This window comes from Ambystoma mexicanum, unplaced genomic scaffold (assembly GCF_040938575.1).
Source record: "Ambystoma mexicanum isolate Mex_15411 unplaced genomic scaffold, UKY_AmexF1_1 Mex_scaf84, whole genome shotgun sequence".
Taxonomy (NCBI): domain Eukaryota; kingdom Metazoa; phylum Chordata; class Amphibia; order Caudata; family Ambystomatidae; genus Ambystoma; species Ambystoma mexicanum.
In genome coordinates, this window is record NW_027182504.1 from 748,035 (window position 1) to 769,065 (window position 21,031).

General features: G+C 35.4%; 2 non-coding genes across 2 annotated transcripts; both read right to left on the reverse strand.

Moving 5' to 3' along the window:
* Positions 1-8,828: 8,828 nt before the first annotated feature.
* Positions 8,829-8,900, reverse strand: TRNAW-CCA (transfer RNA tryptophan (anticodon CCA)). The gene has a single exon. It is a non-coding gene; the product is annotated as a tRNA-Trp (tRNA).
* A 6,933-nt stretch (positions 8,901-15,833) lies between these two features.
* On the reverse strand, positions 15,834-15,905 carry TRNAW-CCA (transfer RNA tryptophan (anticodon CCA)). The gene has a single exon. It is a non-coding gene; the product is annotated as a tRNA-Trp (tRNA).
* Positions 15,906-21,031: the final 5,126 nt, after the last annotated feature.

The window sequence follows — 21,031 nt, forward strand, 5'->3', positions numbered from 1 at the left end:
AGTTCTGAAATGTTCTCCTTTATTAATTCAGTAATATGTACAAAGTGGAAGCAACATGCAATCACCATCAAAGCAATGCATTTTCAGCCACCAAACCCTCCTTATAACTATAAGGGATACACAAGATGTCCTTTATCTGCCTTGGTAAAATACAGTGAGGTTTCCATTGCAAGAATTCATACATTTCGTATCACATGTAGATCTTGGAACATGGAAAAAAAACTTTTGTCAAATGCACAAATTCTGCAAAACGTAACTGCTTCTCTACTGCAGTTTGTTGATTTTGTGCTAAGAGCATAGTTAAACCCAATTGTTCATTGTTTTTTTATATGAAATGATGATTTATCCTATTGTTTCTTACAGTGCATTGGGTTGAAAAATATTTTAACAGGATCTATTGAAGAGAGTATATGGTTATGAAACAGGGACTTCTTGAACTGCACTCCTACCCTCTACCACTGACATAAACCCTTGAATGCTGAAAACTGCTCTTTTTTAAAAAGGTGATAGAGTGGGTGACTGTGTGGAACTTGTAGAACTAATGACATCAGGGCACTTCTGGTCAGCTGTACAAATTAATACATTTCATTAAGGGCATATTATTGGTTTCCACCACAGTTTTATAACATTCATATGAGCTTCCAATGGACTATTTCAAACTGATAATATCACCAGTAGAACTTGGGTGAATGTAATACACAGCTTGTATCATACGAAGAAATCCGAAACAGCTTAATGGTGTTTACACTATGTTTCAGGAGATGATCAGGAGTATTTCAAATGTAGAAATATGTTGCTCATTACATAAAATGCTAAGATTGTAAATGTTTTCTTCAATTTATTTAAAAAAATATTTCTACAGGTACAACAGTTGGACCAGGCGGCACCCAGATTTGAACTAGGGACCTCTTGATCTGCAGTCAGATGCTCTACCACTGAACTATACCCCCAGTTCTGAAGTTTTCAACTTTAATAATTCAGTAATATGTACAAAGTGGAAGCAACATGCAATCACCATCAAAGCAATGCATTTTCAGCCACCAAACCCTCCTTATAACTATAAGGGGTACACAAGATGTCCTTTATCTGCCTTGGTAAAATACAGTGAAGTTTCCATTGCAAGAATTCATACATTTCGTATCACATGTAGATCTTGGAACATGGAAAAAAAACTTTTGTCAAATGCACAAATTCTGCAAAACGTAACTGCTTCTCTATTGCAGTTTGTTGATTTTGTGCTAAGGGCATAGTTAAACCCAATTTTTCATTGTTTTTTATATGAAATGATGATATATCCTATTGTTTCTTACAGTGCATTGGGTTGAAAAACATTTTAACAGGATCTATTGAAGAGCGTATATGGTTATGAAACAGGGACTTCTGGAACTTCACCCCTACCCTCTACAACTGACATAAACCCTTGAATGCTGAAAACTGCTCTTTTTTAAAAAGGTGATAGAGTGGGTGACTGCATGGAACTTGTAGAACTAATGACATCAGTGCACTTCTGGTCAGCTGTACAAATTAATACATTTCATTAAGGGCATATTATTGGTTTCCACCACAGTTTTATAACATTCATATGAGCTTCCAATGGACTATTTCAAACTGATAATATCACCAGTAGAACTTGGGTGCATGTAATACACAGCTTGTATCATACGAAGAAATCCGAAACAGCTTAATGGTGTTTATCCTATGTTTCCAGAGATGATCAGGAGTATTTCAAATGTAGAAATGTGTTGCTCATTACATAAAATGCTGAGATTGTAAATGTTTTCTTCAATTTATTTAAGAAAATATTTCTACAGGTAAAACAGTTGGACAAGGGGGCACCCAGATTTGAACTAGGGATCTCTGCAGTCAAAATGCTCTACCACTGAGCTATACCCCCAGTTCTGAAATGTTCACCTTTATTTATTCAGTAATATGTACAAAGTGGAAGCAACATGCAATCACCATCAAAGCAATGCATTTTCAGCCACCAAACCCTCCTTATAAGGATAAGGGGTACAAAAGATGTCCTTTATCTGCCTTCGTAAAATACAGTGAGGTTTCCAGTGCAAGAATTCATACATTTCGTATCACATGTAGATCTTGGAACATGGAAAAAAAAACTTTTCTCAAATGCACAAATTCTGCAAAACGTAACTGCTTCTCTACTGCAGTTTGTTGATTTTGTGCTAAGAGCATAGTTAAACCCAATTGTACATTGTTTTGTATATGAAATGATGATATATTTTATTGTTTCTTACAGTGCATTGGGTTGAAAAACATTTTAACAGGATCTATTGAAGAGGGTATATGGTTATGAAACAGGGACTTCTTGAACTGCACTCCTACCCTCTACCACTGACATAAACCCTTGAATGCTGAAAACTGCCCTTTTTTAAAAAGGTGATATAGTGGGTAACTGTATGGAACTTGTAGAACTAATGACATCAGTGCACTTCTGGTCAGCTGTACAAATTAATACATTTCATTAAGGGCATATTATTGGTTTCCACCACAGTTTTATAACATTCATATGAGCTTCCAATGGACTATTTCAAACTGATAATATCACCAGTAGAACTTGGGTGAATGTAAAACACAGCTTGTATCATACGAAGAAATCCGAAACAGCGTAATGGTGTTTACACTATGTTTCAGGAGATGATCAGGAGTACTTCAAATGTAGAAATGTGTTTCTCATTACATAAAATGCTAAAATTGTTAATGTTTACTTCAATTTATTTAAAAACATATTTCTACAGGTACAACAGTTGGACCAGGGGGCACCCAGATTTGAATTAGGGACCTCTTGAACTGCAGTCAAATGCTCTACCACTGAGCTATACCCCCAGTTCCAAAATGTTTACCTTTATTAATTCAGTAATATGCACAAAGTGCAAGCAACATGCAATCACCATCAAAGCAAAGCATTTTCAGCCACCAAACCCTCCTTATAGGTATATGGGGTGCGAAGGGTGTCCTTTATCTGCCTTGGTAAAATACAGTGAGGTTTCCATTGCAAGAATTCATACATTTCATATCACATGTAGATCTTGGAACATGGAAAAAAAATCTTTTGTCAAATGCACAAATTCTGCAAAACGTAACTGCTTTTCTACTGCAGTTTGTTGATTGTGTGCTAAGAGCATAGTTAAACCCAACTGTTCATTGTTTTGTATATGAAATGATGATATATCTTATTGTTTCTTACACTGCATTGGGTTGAAAAATATTTTAACAGGATCTATTGAAGAGGGTATATGGTTATGAAACAGGGACTTCTTGAACTGCACTCCTACACTCTACCACTGACATAAACCCTTGAATGCTGAAAACTGCCCTTTTTTAAAAAAGTGATAGAGTGGGTGACTGTATGGAACTTGTAGAACTAATGACATCAGTGCACTTCTGGTCAGCTGTACAAATTAATACATTTCATTAAGAGCATATTATTGGTTTCTACCACAGTTTTATAACATTCATATGAGCTTCCAATGGACTATTTCAAACTGATAATATCACCAGTAGAAATTGGGTGAATGTAATACACAGCTTGTATCATATGAAGAAATCCGAAACAGCGTAATGGTGTTTAACCTATGTTTCAGGAGATGATCAGGAGTATTTTAAATGTAGAAATGTGTTGCTCATTACATAAAATGCTAAGATTGTTAATGTTTACTTCAATTTATTTAAAAAGATATTTCTACAGGTACAAAAATTGGACCAGGCGGCACCCAGATTTGAACTAGGGACCTCTTGAACTGCAATCAGTTTGTTGATTTTGTGCTAAGAGCATAGTTAAACCCAATTGTTGATTGTTTTGTCTAAGAAATGATGATATATCTTATAGTTTCTTACAGTGCACTGGGTTGAAAAACATTTTAACAGGATCTATTGAAGAGGGTATATGGTTATGAAACAGGGACTTCTTGAACTGCACTCCTACCCTCTACCACTGACATAAACCCTTGAATGCTGAAAACTGCCCTTTTTTAAAAAAAAGTGATAGAGTGGGTGACTGTATGGAACTTGTAGAACTAATGACATCAGTGCACTTCTGGTCAGCTGTACAAATTAATACATTTCATTAAGGGCATATTATTGGTTTCCACCACAGTTTTATAACATTCATATGAGCTTCCAATGGACTATTTCAAACTGATAATATCACCAGTAGAACTTGGGTGAATGTAAAACACAGCTTGTATCATACGAAGAAATCCGAAACAGCGTAATGGTGTTTACACTATGTTTCAGGAGATGATCAGGAGTATTTCAAATGTAGAAATGTGTTTCTCATTACATAAAATGCTAACATTGTTAATGTTTACTTCAATTTATTTAAAAACATATTTCTACAGGTACAACAGTTGGACCAGGGGGCACCCAGATTTGAATTAGGGACCTCTTGAACTGCAGTCAAATGCTCTACCACTGAGCTATACCCCCAGTTCCAAAATGTTTACCTTTATTAATTCAGTAATATGCACAAAGTGCAAGCAACATGCAATCACCATCAAAGCAAAGCATTTTCAGCCACCAAACCCTCCTTATAGGTATATGGGGTGCGAAGGGTGTCCTTTATCTGCCTTGGTAAAATACAGTGAGGTTTCCATTGCAAGAATTCATACATTTCATATCACATGTAGATCTTGGAACATGGAAAAAAAATCTTTTGTCAAATGCACAAATTCTGCAAAACGTAACTGCTTTTCTACTGCAGTTTGTTGATTGTGTGCTAAGAGCATAGTTAAACCCAACTGTTCATTGTTTTGTATATGAAATGATGATATATCTTATTGTTTCTTACACTGCATTGGGTTGAAAAATATTTTAACAGGATCTATTGAAGAGGGTATATGGTTATGAAACAGGGACTTCTTGAACTGCACTCCTACACTCTACCACTGACATAAACCCTTGAATGCTGAAAACTGCCCTTTTTTAAAAAAGTGATAGAGTGGGTGACTGTATGGAACTTGTAGAACTAATGACATCAGTGCACTTCTGGTCAGCTGTACAAATTAATACATTTCATTAAGAGCATATTATTGGTTTCTACCACAGTTTTATAACATTCATATGAGCTTCCAATGGACTATTTCAAACTGATAAAATCACCAGTAGAAATTGGGTGAATGTAATACACAGCTTGTATCATATGAAGAAATCCGAAACAGCGTAATGGTGTTTAACCTATGTTTCAGGAGATGATCAGGAGTATTTTAAATGTAGAAATGTGTTGCTCATTACATAAAATGCTAAAATTGTTAATGTTTACTTCAATTTATTTAAAAAGATATTTCTACAGGTACAAAAATTGGACCAGGCGGCACCCAGATTTGAACTAGGGACCTCTTGAACTGCAGTCAGTTTGTTGATTTTGTGCTAAGAGCATAGTTAAACCCAATTGTTGATTGTTTTGTCTAAGAAATGATGATATATCTTATAGTTTCTTACAGTGCACTGGGTTGAAAAACATTTTAACAGGATCTATTGAAGAGGGTATATGGTTAGAAACAGGGACTTCTTGAACTGCACTCCTACACTCTACCACTGACATAAACCCTTGAATGCTGAAAACTGCCCTTTTTTAAAAAAGTGATAGAGTGGATGACTTTATGGAACTTGTAGAACTAATGACATCAGTGCACTTCTGGGCAGCTGTACAAATTAATACATTTCATTAAGGGCATATTATTGGTTTCTACCACAGTTTTATAACATTCATATGAGCTTCCAATGGACTATTTCAAACTGATAATATCACCAGTAGAACTTGGGTGAATGTAATACACAGCTTGTATCATACGAAGAAATCCGAAACAGCGTAATGGTGTTTACACTATGTTTCAGGAGATGATCAGGAGTATTTCAAATGTAGAAATGTGTTTCTCATTACATAAAATGCTAAAATTGTTAATGTTTACTTCAATTTATTTAAAAACATATTTCTACAGGTACAACAGTTGGACCAGGGGGCACCCAGATTTGAATTAGGGACCTCTTGAACTGCAGTCAAATGCTCTACCACTGAGCTATACCCCCAGTTCCAAAATGTTTACCTTTATTAATTCAGTAATATGCACAAAGTGCAAGCAACATGCAATCACCATCAAAGCAAAGCATTTTCAGCCACCAAACCCTCCTTATAGGTATATGGGGTGCGAAGGATGTCCTTTATCTGCCTTGGTAAAATACAGTGAGGTTTCCATTGCAAGAATTCATACATTTCATATCACATGTAGATCTTGGAACATGGAAAAAAAATCTTTTGTCAAATGCACAAATTCTGCAAAACGTAACTGCTTTTCTACTGCAGTTTGTTGATTGTGTGCTAAGAGCATAGTTAAACCCAACTGTTCATTGTTTTGTATATGAAATGATGATATATCTTATTGTTTCTTACACTGCATTGGGTTGAAAAATATTTTAACAGGATCTATTGAAGAGGGTATATGGTTATGAAACAGGGACTTCTTGAACTGCACTCCTACACTCTACCACTGACATAAACCCTTGAATGCTGAAAACTGCCCTTTTTTAAAAAAGTGATAGAGTGGGTGACTGTATGGAACTTGTAGAACTAATGACATCAGTGCACTTCTGGGCAGCTGTACAAATTAATACATTTCATTAAGGGCATATTATTGGTTTCTACCACAGTTTTATAACATTCATATGAGCTTCCAATGGACTATTTCAAACTGATAATATCACCAGTAGAACTTGGGTGAATGTAATACACAGCTTGTATCATACGAAGAAATCCGAAACAGCGTAATGGTGTTTACACTATGTTTCAGGAGATGATCAGGAGTATTTCAAATGTAGAAATGTGTTTCTCATTACATAAAATGCTAAAATTGTTAATGTTTACTTCAATTTATTTAAAAACATATTTCTACAGGTACAACAGTTGGACCAGGGGGCACCCAAATTTGAATTAGGGAACTCTTGAACTGCAGTTAAATGCTCTACCACTGAGCTATACCCCCAGTTCCAAAATGTTTACCTTTATTAATTCAGTAATATGCACAAAGTGCAAGCAACATGCAATCACCATCAAAGCAAAGCATTTTCAGCCACCAAACCCTCCTTATAGGTATATGGGGTGCGAAGGATGTCCTTTATCTGCCTTGGTAAAATACAGTGAGGTTTCCATTGCAAGAATTCATACATTTCATATCACATGTAGATCTTGGAACATGGAAAAAAAATCTTTTGTCAAATGCACAAATTCTGCAAAACGTAACTGCTTTTCTACTGCAGTTTGTTGATTGTGTGCTAAGAGCATAGTTAAACCCAACTGTTCATTGTTTTGTATATGAAATGATGATATATCTTATTGTTTCTTAAACTGCATTGGGTTGAAAAACATTTTAACAGGATCTATTGAAGAGGGTATATGGTTATGAAACAGGGACTTCTTGAACTGCACTCCTACCCTCTACCACTGACATAAACCATTGAATGCTGAAAACTGCCCTTTTTTAAAAAAATGATAGAGTGGGTGACTGTATGGAACTTGTAGAACTAATGACATCAGTGCACTTCTGGTCAGCTGTACAAATTAATACATTTCATTAAGGGCATATTATTGGTTTCCACCACAGTTTTATAACATTCATATGAGCTTCCAATGGACTATTTCAAACTGATAATATCACCAGTAGAACTTGGGTGAATGTAATACACAGCTTGTATCATACGAAGAAATCCGAAACAGCTTAATGGTGTTTACCCTATGTTTCAGGAGATGATCAGGAGTATTTCAAATGTAGAAATGTGTTGCTCATTACATAAAATGCTAAGATTGTAAATGTTTTCTTCAATTTATTTAATTAAAAAAATATTTCTACAGGTGCAACAGTTGGACCAGGGGGCACTCAGATTTGAACTAGGGACCTCTTGATCTGCAGTCAAATGCTCTACCACTGAGCTATACCCGCACTTCTAAAACGTTCACCTTTATTAATTCAGTAATATGTACAAAGTGCAAGCACCATGCAATCACCATCAAAGCAATGCATTTTCAGCCACCAAACCCTCCTTATAAGTAAATGGGGTGCGAAGGATGTCCTTTATCTGCCTTGGTAAAATACAGTGAGGATTCCATTGCAAGAATTCATACATTTCGTATCACATGTAGATCTTGGAACATGGAAAAAAAACTTTTGTCAAATGCACAAATTCTGCAAAACGTAACTGCTTCTCTACTGCAGTTTGTTGATTTTGTGCTAAGAGCATAGTTAAACCCAATTGTTCATTGTTTTTTACACAAAATGATGATATATCCTATTGTTTCTTACAGTGCATTGGGTTGAAAAACATTTTAACGGGATCTATTGAAGAGGGTATATGGTTATGAAAAAGGGACTTCTTGAACTGCACTCCTACGCTCTACCACTGACATAAACCCTTGAATGCTGAAAACTGCCCTTTTTAAAAAAAGTGATAGAGTGGGTGACTGTATGGAACTTGTAGAACTAATGACATCAGTACCCTTCTGGTCAGCTGGACAAATTAATACATTTCATTAAGGGCATATTATTGGTTTCCACCACAGTTTTATCACGTTCATATGAGCTTCCAATGGACTATTTCAAACTGATAATATCACCAGTAGAACTTGGGTGAATGTAAAACACAGCTTGTATCATATGAAGAAATCCTAAACAGCTTAATGGTGTTTACCCTATGTTTCAGGAGATGATCAGGAGTATTTCAAATGTAGAAATGTGTTGCTCATTACATAAAATGCTAAGATTGTAAATGTTTTCTTCAATTTATTTAATTAAAAAAAAATTCTACAGGTAAAACAGTGGACAAGGGGGCACCCAGATTTGAACTAGGGACCTCTTGATCTGGAGTCAAATGCTCTACCACTGAACTATACCCCCAGTTCTGAAATGTTCTCCTTTATTAATTCAGTAATATGTACAAAGTGGAAGCAACATGCAATCACCATCAAAGCAATGCATTTTCAGCCACCAAACCCTCCTTATAACTATAAGGGATACACAAGATGTCCTTTATCTGCCTTGGTAAAATACAGTGAGGTTTCCATTGCAAGAATTCATACATTTCGTATCACATGTAGATCTTGGAACATGGAAAAAAAACTTTTGTCAAATGCACAAATTCTGCAAAACGTAACTGCTTCTCTACTGCAGTTTGTTGATTTTGTGCTAAGAGCATAGTTAAACCCAATTGTTCATTGTTTTTTTATATGAAATGATGATTTATCCTATTGTTTCTTACAGTGCATTGGGTTGAAAAATATTTTAACAGGATCTATTGAAGAGAGTATATGGTTATGAAACAGGGACTTCTTGAACTGCACTCCTACCCTCTACCACTGACATAAACCCTTGAATGCTGAAAACTGCTCTTTTTTAAAAAGGTGATAGAGTGGGTGACTGTGTGGAACTTGTAGAACTAATGACATCAGGGCACTTCTGGTCAGCTGTACAAATTAATACATTTCATTAAGGGCATATTATTGGTTTCCACCACAGTTTTATAACATTCATATGAGCTTCCAATGGACTATTTCAAACTGATAATATCACCAGTAGAACTTGGGTGAATGTAATACACAGCTTGTATCATACGAAGAAATCCGAAACAGCTTAATGGTGTTTACACTATGTTTCAGGAGATGATCAGGAGTATTTCAAATGTAGAAATATGTTGCTCATTACATAAAATGCTAAGATTGTAAATGTTTTCTTCAATTTATTTAAAAAAATATTTCTACAGGTACAACAGTTGGACCAGGCGGCACCCAGATTTGAACTAGGGACCTCTTGATCTGCAGTCAGATGCTCTACCACTGAACTATACCCCCAGTTCTGAAGTTTTCAACTTTAATAATTCAGTAATATGTACAAAGTGGAAGCAACATGCAATCACCATCAAAGCAATGCATTTTCAGCCACCAAACCCTCCTTATAACTATAAGGGGTACACAAGATGTCCTTTATCTGCCTTGGTAAAATACAGTGAAGTTTCCATTGCAAGAATTCATACATTTCGTATCACATGTAGATCTTGGAACATGGAAAAAAAACTTTTGTCAAATGCACAAATTCTGCAAAACGTAACTGCTTCTCTATTGCAGTTTGTTGATTTTGTGCTAAGGGCATAGTTAAACCCAATTTTTCATTGTTTTTTATATGAAATGATGATATATCCTATTGTTTCTTACAGTGCATTGGGTTGAAAAACATTTTAACAGGATCTATTGAAGAGCGTATATGGTTATGAAACAGGGACTTCTGGAACTTCACCCCTACCCTCTACAACTGACATAAACCCTTGAATGCTGAAAACTGCTCTTTTTTAAAAAGGTGATAGAGTGGGTGACTGTGTGGAACTTGTAGAACTAATGACATCAGTGCACTTCTGGTCAGCTGTACAAATTAATACATTTCATTAAGAGCATATTATTGGTTTCTACCACAGTTTTATAACATTCATATGAGCTTCCAATGGACTATTTCAAACTGATAATATCACCAGTAGAAATTGGGTGAATGTAATACACAGCTTGTATCATATGAAGAAATCCGAAACAGCGTAATGGTGTTTAACCTATGTTTCAGGAGATGATCAGGAGTATTTTAAATGTAGAAATGTGTTGCTCATTACATAAAATGCTAAGATTGTTAATGTTTACTTCAATTTATTTAAAAAGATATTTCTACAGGTACAAAAATTGGACCAGGCGGCACCCAGATTTGAACTAGGGACCTCTTGAACTGCAATCAGTTTGTTGATTTTGTGCTAAGAGCATAGTTAAACCCAATTGTTGATTGTTTTGTCTAAGAAATGATGATATATCTTATAGTTTCTTACAGTGCACTGGGTTGAAAAACATTTTAACAGGATCTATTGAAGAGGGTATATGGTTATGAAACAGGGACTTCTTGAACTGCACTCCTACCCTCTACCACTGACATAAACCCTTGAATGCTGAAAACTGCCCTTTTTTAAAAAAAAGTGATAGAGTGGGTGACTGTATGGAACTTGTAGAACTAATGACATCAGTGCACTTCTGGTCAGCTGTACAAATTAATACATTTCATTAAGGGCATATTATTGGTTTCCACCACAGTTTTATAACATTCATATGAGCTTCCAATGGACTATTTCAAACTGATAATATCACCAGTAGAACTTGGGTGAATGTAAAACACAGCTTGTATCATACGAAGAAATCCGAAACAGCGTAATGGTGTTTACACTATGTTTCAGGAGATGATCAGGAGTATTTCAAATGTAGAAATGTGTTTCTCATTACATAAAATGCTAACATTGTTAATGTTTACTTCAATTTATTTAAAAACATATTTCTACAGGTACAACAGTTGGACCAGGGGGCACCCAGATTTGAATTAGGGACCTCTTGAACTGCAGTCAAATGCTCTACCACTGAGCTATACCCCCAGTTCCAAAATGTTTACCTTTATTAATTCAGTAATATGCACAAAGTGCAAGCAACATGCAATCACCATCAAAGCAAAGCATTTTCAGCCACCAAACCCTCCTTATAGGTATATGGGGTGCGAAGGGTGTCCTTTATCTGCCTTGGTAAAATACAGTGAGGTTTCCATTGCAAGAATTCATACATTTCATATCACATGTAGATCTTGGAACATGGAAAAAAAATCTTTTGTCAAATGCACAAATTCTGCAAAACGTAACTGCTTTTCTACTGCAGTTTGTTGATTGTGTGCTAAGAGCATAGTTAAACCCAACTGTTCATTGTTTTGTATATGAAATGATGATATATCTTATTGTTTCTTACACTGCATTGGGTTGAAAAATATTTTAACAGGATCTATTGAAGAGGGTATATGGTTATGAAACAGGGACTTCTTGAACTGCACTCCTACACTCTACCACTGACATAAACCCTTGAATGCTGAAAACTGCCCTTTTTTAAAAAAGTGATAGAGTGGGTGACTGTATGGAACTTGTAGAACTAATGACATCAGTGCACTTCTGGTCAGCTGTACAAATTAATACATTTCATTAAGAGCATATTATTGGTTTCTACCACAGTTTTATAACATTCATATGAGCTTCCAATGGACTATTTCAAACTGATAATATCACCAGTAGAAATTGGGTGAATGTAATACACAGCTTGTATCATATGAAGAAATCCGAAACAGCGTAATGGTGTTTAACCTATGTTTCAGGAGATGATCAGGAGTATTTTAAATGTAGAAATGTGTTGCTCATTACATAAAATGCTAAAATTGTTAATGTTTACTTCAATTTATTTAAAAAGATATTTCTACAGGTACAAAAATTGGACCAGGCGGCACCCAGATTTGAACTAGGGACCTCTTGAACTGCAGTCAGTTTGTTGATTTTGTGCTAAGAGCATAGTTAAACCCAATTGTTGATTGTTTTGTCTAAGAAATGATGATATATCTTATAGTTTCTTACAGTGCACTGGGTTGAAAAACATTTTAACAGGATCTATTGAAGAGGGTATATGGTTAGAAACAGGGACTTCTTGAACTGCACTCCTACACTCTACCACTGACATAAACCCTTGAATGCTGAAAACTGCCCTTTTTTAAAAAAGTGATAGAGTGGATGACTTTATGGAACTTGTAGAACTAATGACATCAGTGCACTTCTGGGCAGCTGTACAAATTAATACATTTCATTAAGGGCATATTATTGGTTTCTACCACAGTTTTATAACATTCATATGAGCTTCCAATGGACTATTTCAAACTGATAATATCACCAGTAGAACTTGGGTGAATGTAATACACAGCTTGTATCATACGAAGAAATCCGAAACAGCGTAATGGTGTTTACACTATGTTTCAGGAGATGATCAGGAGTATTTCAAATGTAGAAATGTGTTTCTCATTACATAAAATGCTAAAATTGTTAATGTTTACTTCAATTTATTTAAAAACATATTTCTACAGGTACAACAGTTGGACCAGGGGGCACCCAGATTTGAATTAGGGACCTCTTGAACTGCAGTCAAATGCTCTACCACTGAGCTATACCCCCAGTTCCAAAATGTTTACCTTTATTAATTCAGTAATATGCACAAAGTGCAAGCAACATGCAATCACCATCAAAGCAAAGCATTTTCAGCCACCAAACCCTCCTTATAGGTATATGGGGTGCGAAGGATGTCCTTTATCTGCCTTGGTAAAATACAGTGAGGTTTCCATTGCAAGAATTCATACATTTCATATCACATGTAGATCTTGGAACATGGAAAAAAAATCTTTTGTCAAATGCACAAATTCTGCAAAACGTAACTGCTTTTCTACTGCAGTTTGTTGATTGTGTGCTAAGAGCATAGTTAAACCCAACTGTTCATTGTTTTGTATATGAAATGATGATATATCTTATTGTTTCTTACACTGCATTGGGTTGAAAAATATTTTAACAGGATCTATTGAAGAGGGTATATGGTTATGAAACAGGGACTTCTTGAACTGCACTCCTACACTCTACCACTGACATAAACCCTTGAATGCTGAAAACTGCCCTTTTTTAAAAAAGTGATAGAGTGGGTGACTGTATGGAACTTGTAGAACTAATGACATCAGTGCACTTCTGGGCAGCTGTACAAATTAATACATTTCATTAAGGGCATATTATTGGTTTCTACCACAGTTTTATAACATTCATATGAGCTTCCAATGGACTATTTCAAACTGATAATATCACCAGTAGAACTTGGGTGAATGTAATACACAGCTTGTATCATACGAAGAAATCCGAAACAGCGTAATGGTGTTTACACTATGTTTCAGGAGATGATCAGGAGTATTTCAAATGTAGAAATGTGTTTCTCATTACATAAAATGCTAAAATTGTTAATGTTTACTTCAATTTATTTAAAAACATATTTCTACAGGTACAACAGTTGGACCAGGGGGCACCCAAATTTGAATTAGGGACCTCTTGAACTGCAGTTAAATGCTCTACCACTGAGCTATACCCCCAGTTCCAAAATGTTTACCTTTATTAATTCAGTAATATGCACAAAGTGCAAGCAACATGCAATCACCATCAAAGCAAAGCATTTTCAGCCACCAAACCCTCCTTATAGGTATATGGGGTGCGAAGGATGTCCTTTATCTGCCTTGGTAAAATACAGTGAGGTTTCCATTGCAAGAATTCATACATTTCATATCACATGTAGATCTTGGAACATGGAAAAAAAATCTTTTGTCAAATGCACAAATTCTGCAAAACGTAACTGCTTTTCTACTGCAGTTTGTTGATTGTGTGCTAAGAGCATAGTTAAACCCAACTGTTCATTGTTTTGTATATGAAATGATGATATATCTTATTGTTTCTTAAACTGCATTGGGTTGAAAAACATTTTAACAGGATCTATTGAAGAGGGTATATGGTTATGAAACAGGGACTTCTTGAACTGCACTCCTACCCTCTACCACTGACATAAACCATTGAATGCTGAAAACTGCCCTTTTTTAAAAAAATGATAGAGTGGGTGACTGTATGGAACTTGTAGAACTAATGACATCAGTGCACTTCTGGTCAGCTGTACAAATTAATACATTTCATTAAGGGCATATTATTGGTTTCCACCACAGTTTTATAACATTCATATGAGCTTCCAATGGACTATTTCAAACTGATAATATCACCAGTAGAACTTGGGTGAATGTAATACACAGCTTGTATCATACGAAGAAATCCGAAACAGCTTAATGGTGTTTACCCTATGTTTCAGGAGATGATCAGGAGTATTTCAAATGTAGAAATGTGTTGCTCATTACATAAAATGCTAAGATTGTAAATGTTTTCTTCAATTTATTTAATTAAAAAAATATTTCTACAGGTGCAACAGTTGGACCAGGGGGCACTCAGATTTGAACTAGGGACCTCTTGATCTGCAGTCAAATGCTCTACCACTGAGCTATACCCGCACTTCTAAAACGTTCACCTTTATTAATTCAGTAATATGTACAAAGTGCAAGCACCATGCAATCACCATCAAAGCAATGCATTTTCAGCCACCAAACCCTCCTTATAAGTAAATGGGGTGCGAAGGATGTCCTTTATCTGCCTTGGTAAAATACAGTCAGGATTCCATTGCAAGAATTCATACATTTCGTATCACATGTAGATCTTGGAACATGGAAAAAAAACTTTTGTCAAATGCACAAATTCTGCAAAACGTAACTGCTTCTCTACTGCAGTTTGTTGATTTTGTGCTAAGAGCATAGTTAAACCCAATTGTTCATTGTTTTTTACACGAAATGATGATATATCCTATTGTTTCTTACAGTGCATTGGGTTGAAAAACATTTTAACGGGATCTATTGAAGAGGGTATATGGTTATGAAAAAGGGACTTCTTGAACTGCACTCCTACGCTCTACCACTGACATAAACCCTTGAATGCTGAAAACTGCCCTTTTTAAAAAAAGTGATAGAGTGGGTGACTGTATGGAACTTGTAGAACTAATGACATCAGTACCCTTCTGGTCAGCTGGACAAATTAATACATTTCATTAAGGGCATATTATTGGTTTCCACCACAGTTTTATCACGTTCATATGAGCTTCCAATGGACTATTTCAAACTGATAATATCACCAGTAGAACTTGGGTGAATGTAAAACACAGCTTGTATCATATGAAGAAATCCTAAACAGCTTAATGGTGTTTACCCTATGTTTCAGGAGATGATCAGGAGTATTTCAAATGTAGAAATGTGTTGCTCATTACATAAAATGCTAAGATTGTAAATGTTTTCTTCAATTTATTTAATTAAAAAAAAATTCTACAGGTAAAACAGTGGACAAGGGGGCACCCAGATTTGAACTAGGGACCTCTTGATCTGGAGTTAAATGCTCTACCACTGAACTATACCCCCAGTTCTGAAATGTTCTCCTTTATTAATTCAGTAATATGTACAAAGTGGAAGCAACATGCAATCACCATCAAAGCAATGCATTTTCAGCCACCAAACCCTCCTTATAACTATAAGGGATACACAAGATGTCCTTTATCTGCCTTGGTAAAATACAGTGAGGTTTCCATTGCAAGAATTCATACATTTCGTATCACATGTAGATCTTGGAACATGGAAAAAAAACTTTTGTCAAATGCACAAATTCTGCAAAACGTAACTGCTTCTCTACTGCAGTTTGTTGATTTTGTGCTAAGAGCATAGTTAAACCCAATTGTTCATTGTTTTTTTATATGAAATGATGATTTATCCTATTGTTTCTTACAGTGCATTGGGTTGAAAAATATTTTAACAGGATCTATTGAAGAGGGTATATGGTTATGAAACAGGGACTTCTTGAACTGCACTCCTACCCTCTACCACTGACATAAACCCTTGAATGCTGAAAACTGCTCTTTTTTAAAAAGGTGATAGAGTGGGTGACTGTGTGGAACTTGTAGAACTAATGACATCAGGGCACTTCTGGTCAGCTGTACAAATTAATACATTTCATTAAGGGCATATTATTGGTTTCCACCACAGTTTTATAACATTCATATGAGCTTCCAATGGACTATTTCAAACTGATAATATCACCAGTAGAACTTGGGTGAATGTAATACACAGCTTGTATCATACGAAGAAATCCGAAACAGCTTAATGGTGTTTACACTATGTTTCAGGAGATGATCAGGAGTATTTCAAATGTAGAAATATGTTGCTCATTACATAAAATGCTAAGATTGTAAATGTTTTCTTCAATTTATTTAAAAAAATATTTCTACAGGTACAATAGTTGGACCAGGCGGCACCCAGATTTGAACTAGGGACCTCTTGATCTGCAGTCAGATGCTCTACCACTGAACTATACCCCCAGTTCTGAAGTTTTCAACTTTAATAATTCAGTAATATGTACAAAGTGGAAGCAACATGCAATCACCATCAAAGCAATGCATTTTCAGCCACCAAACCCTCCTTATAACTATAAGGGGTACACAAGATGTCCTTTATCTGCCTTGGTAAAATACAGTGAAGTTTCCATTGCAAGAATTCATACATTTCGTATCACATGTAGATCTTGGAACATGGAAAAAAAACTTTTGTCAAATGCACAAATTCTGCAAAACGTAACTGCTTCTCTATTGCAGTTTGTTGATTTTGTGCTAAGGGCATAGTTAAACCCAATTTTTCATTGTTTTTTATATGAAATGATGATATATCCTATTGTTTCTTACAGTGCATTGGGTTGAAAAACATTTTAACAGGATCTATTGAAGAGCGTATATGGTTATGAAACAGGGACTTCTGGAACTTCACCCCTACCCTCTACAACTGACATAAACCCTTGAATGCTGAAAACTGCTCTTTTTTAAAAAGGTGATAGAGTGGGTGACTGCATGGAACTTGTAGAACTAATGACATCAGTGCACTTCTGGTCAGCTGTACAAATTAATACATTTCATTAAGGGCATATTATTGGTTTCCACCACAGTTTTATAACATTCATATGAGCTTCCAATGGACTATTTCAAACTGATAATATCACCAGTAGAACTTGGGTGCATGTAATACACAGCTTGTATCATACGAAGAAATCCGAAACAGCTTAATGGTGTTTACCCTATGTTTCCAGAGATGATCAGGAGTATTTCAAATGTAGAAATGTGTTGCTCATTACATAAAATGCTGAGATTGTAAATGTTTTCTTCAATTTATTTAAGAAAATATTTCTACAGGTAAAACAGTTGGACAAGGGGGCACCCAGATTTGAACTAGGGATCTCTGCAGTCAAAATGCTCTACCACTGAGCTATACCCCCAGTTCTGAAATGTTCACCTTTATTTATTCAGTAATATGTACAAAGTGGAAGCAACATGCAATCACCATCAAAGCAATGCATTTTCAGCCACCAAACCCTCCTTATAAGGATAAGGGGTACAAAAGATGTCCTTTATCTGCCTTCGTAAAATACAGTGAGGTTTCCAGTGCAAGAATTCATACATTTCGTATCACATGTAGATCTTGGAACATGGAAAAAAAAACTTTTCTCAAATGCACAAATTCTGCAAAACGTAACTGCTTCTCTACTGCAGTTTGTTGATTTTGTGCTAAGAGCATAGTTAAACCCAATTGTTCATTGTTTTGTATATGAAATGATGATATATTTTATTGTTTCTTACAGTGCATTGGGTTGAAAAACATTTTAACAGGATCTATTGAAGAGTGTATATGGTTATGAAACAGGGACTTCTTGAACTGCACTCCTACCCTCTACCACTGACATAAACCCTTGAATGCTGAAAACTGCCCTTTTTTAAAAAGGTGATATAGTGGGTAACTGTATGGAACTTGTAGAACTAATGACATCAGTGCACTTCTGGTCAGCTGTACAAATTAATACATTTCATTAAGGGCATATTATTGGTTTCCACCAAAGTTTTATAACATTCATATGAGCTTCCAATGGACTATTTCAAACTGATAATATCACCAGTAGAACTTGGGTGAATGTAATACACAGCTTGTATCATACGAAGAAATCCGAAACAGCTTAATGGTGTTTACCCTATGTTTCAGGAGATGATCAGGAGTATTTCAAATGTAGAAATGTGTTGCTCATTACATAAAATGCTAAGATTGTTAATGTTTACTTCAATTTATTTAAAAAGATATTTCTACAGGTACAAAAATTGGACCAGGCGGCACCCAGATTTGAACTAGAGACCTCTTGAACTGCAATCAGTTTGTTGATTTTGTGCTAAGAGCATAGTTAAACCCAATTGTTGATTGTTTTGTCTAAGAAATGATGATATATCTTATAGTTTCTTACAGTGCACTGGGTTGAAAAACATTTTAACAGGATCTATTGAAGAGGGTATATGGTTATGAAACAGGGACTTCTTTAACTGCACTCCTACCCTCTACCACTGACATAAACCCTTGAATGCTGAAAACTGCCCTTTTTTAAAAAAAAAGTGATAGAGTGGGTGACTGTATGGAACTTGTAGAACTAATGACATCAGTGCACTTCTGGTCAGCTGTACAAATTAATACATTTCATTAAGGGCATATTATTGGTTTCCACCACAGTTTTATAACATTCATATGAGCTTCCAATGGACTATTTCAAACTGATAATATCACCAGTAGAACTTGGGTGAATGTAAAACACAGCTTGTATCATACGAAGAAATCCAAAACAGCGTAATGGTGTTTACACTATGTTTCAGGAGATGATCAGGAGTATTTCAAATGTAGAAATGTGTTTCTCATTACATAAAATGCTAAAATTGTTAATGTTTACTTCAATTTATTTAAAAACATATTTCTACAGGTACAACAGTTGGACCAGGGGGCACCCAGATTTGAATTAGGGACCTCTTGAACTGCAGTCAAATGCTCTACCACTGAGCTATACCCCCAGTTCCAAAATGTTTACCTTTATTAATTCAGTAATATGCACAAAGTGCAAGCAACATGCAATCACCATCAAAGCAAAGCATTTTCAGCCACCAAACCCTCCTTATAGGTATATGGGGTGCGAAGGGTGTCCTTTATCTGCCTTGGTAAAATACAGTGAGGTTTCCATTGCAAGAATTCATACATTTCATATCACATGTAGATCTTGGAACATGGAAAAAAAATCTTTTGTCAAATGCACAAATTCTGCAAAACGTAACTGCTTTTCTACTGCAGTTTGTTGATTGTGTGCTAAGAGCATAGTTAAACCCAACTGTTCATTGTTTTGTATATGAAATGATGATATATCTTATTGTTTCTTACACTGCATTGGGTTGAAAAATATTTTAACAGGATCTATTGAAGAGGGTATATGGTTATGAAACAGGGACTTCTTGAACTGCACTCCTACACTCTACCACTGACATAAACCCTTGAATGCTGAAAACTGCCCTTTTTTAAAAAAGTGATAGAGTGGGTGACTGTATGGAACTTGTAGAACTAATGACATCAGTGCACTTCTGGTCAGCTGTACAAATTAATACATTTCATTAAGAGCATATTATTGGTTTCTACCACAGTTTTATAACATTCATATGAGCTTCCAATGGACTATTTCAAACTGATAATATCACCAGTAGAAATTGGGTGAATGTAATACACAGCTTGTATCATATGAAGAAATCCGAAACAGCGTAATGGTGTTTAACCTATGTTTCAGGAGATGATCAGGAGTATTTTAAATGTAGAAATGTGTTGCTCATTACATAAAATGCTAAGATTGTTAATGTTTACTTCAATTTATTTAAAAAGATATTTCTACAGGTACAAAAATTGGACCAGGCGGCACCCAGATTTGAACTAGGGACCTCTTGAACTGCAATCAGTTTGTTGATTTTGTGCTAAGAGCATAGTTAAACCCAATTGTTGATTGTTTTGTCTAAGAAATGATGATATATCTTATAGTTTCTTACAGTGCACTGGGTTGAAAAACATTTTAACAGGATCTATTGAAGAGGGTATATGGTTATGAAACAGGGACTTCTTGAACTGCACTCCTACCCTCTACCACTGACATAAACCCTTGAATGCTGAAAACTGCCCTTTTTTAAAAAAAAGTGATAGAGTGGGTGACTGTATGGAACTTGTAGAACTAATGACATCAGTGCACTTCTGGTCAGCTGTACAAATTAATACATTTCATTAAGGGCATATTATTGGTTTCCACCACAGTTTTATAACATTCATATGAGCTTCCAATGGACTATTTCAAACTGATAATATCACCAGTAGAACTTGGGTGAATGTAAAACACAGCTTGTATCATACGAAGAAATCCGAAACAGCGTAATGGTGTTTACACTATGTTTCAGGAGATGATCAGGAGTATTTCAAATGTAGAAATGTGTTTCTCATTACATAAAATGCTAACATTGTTAATGTTTACTTCAATTTATTTAAAAACATATTTCTACAGGTACAACAGTTGGACCAGGGGGCACCCAGATTTGAATTAGGGACCTCTTGAACTGCAGTCAAATGCTCTACCACTGAGCTATACCCCCAGTTCCAAAATGTTTACCTTTATTAAT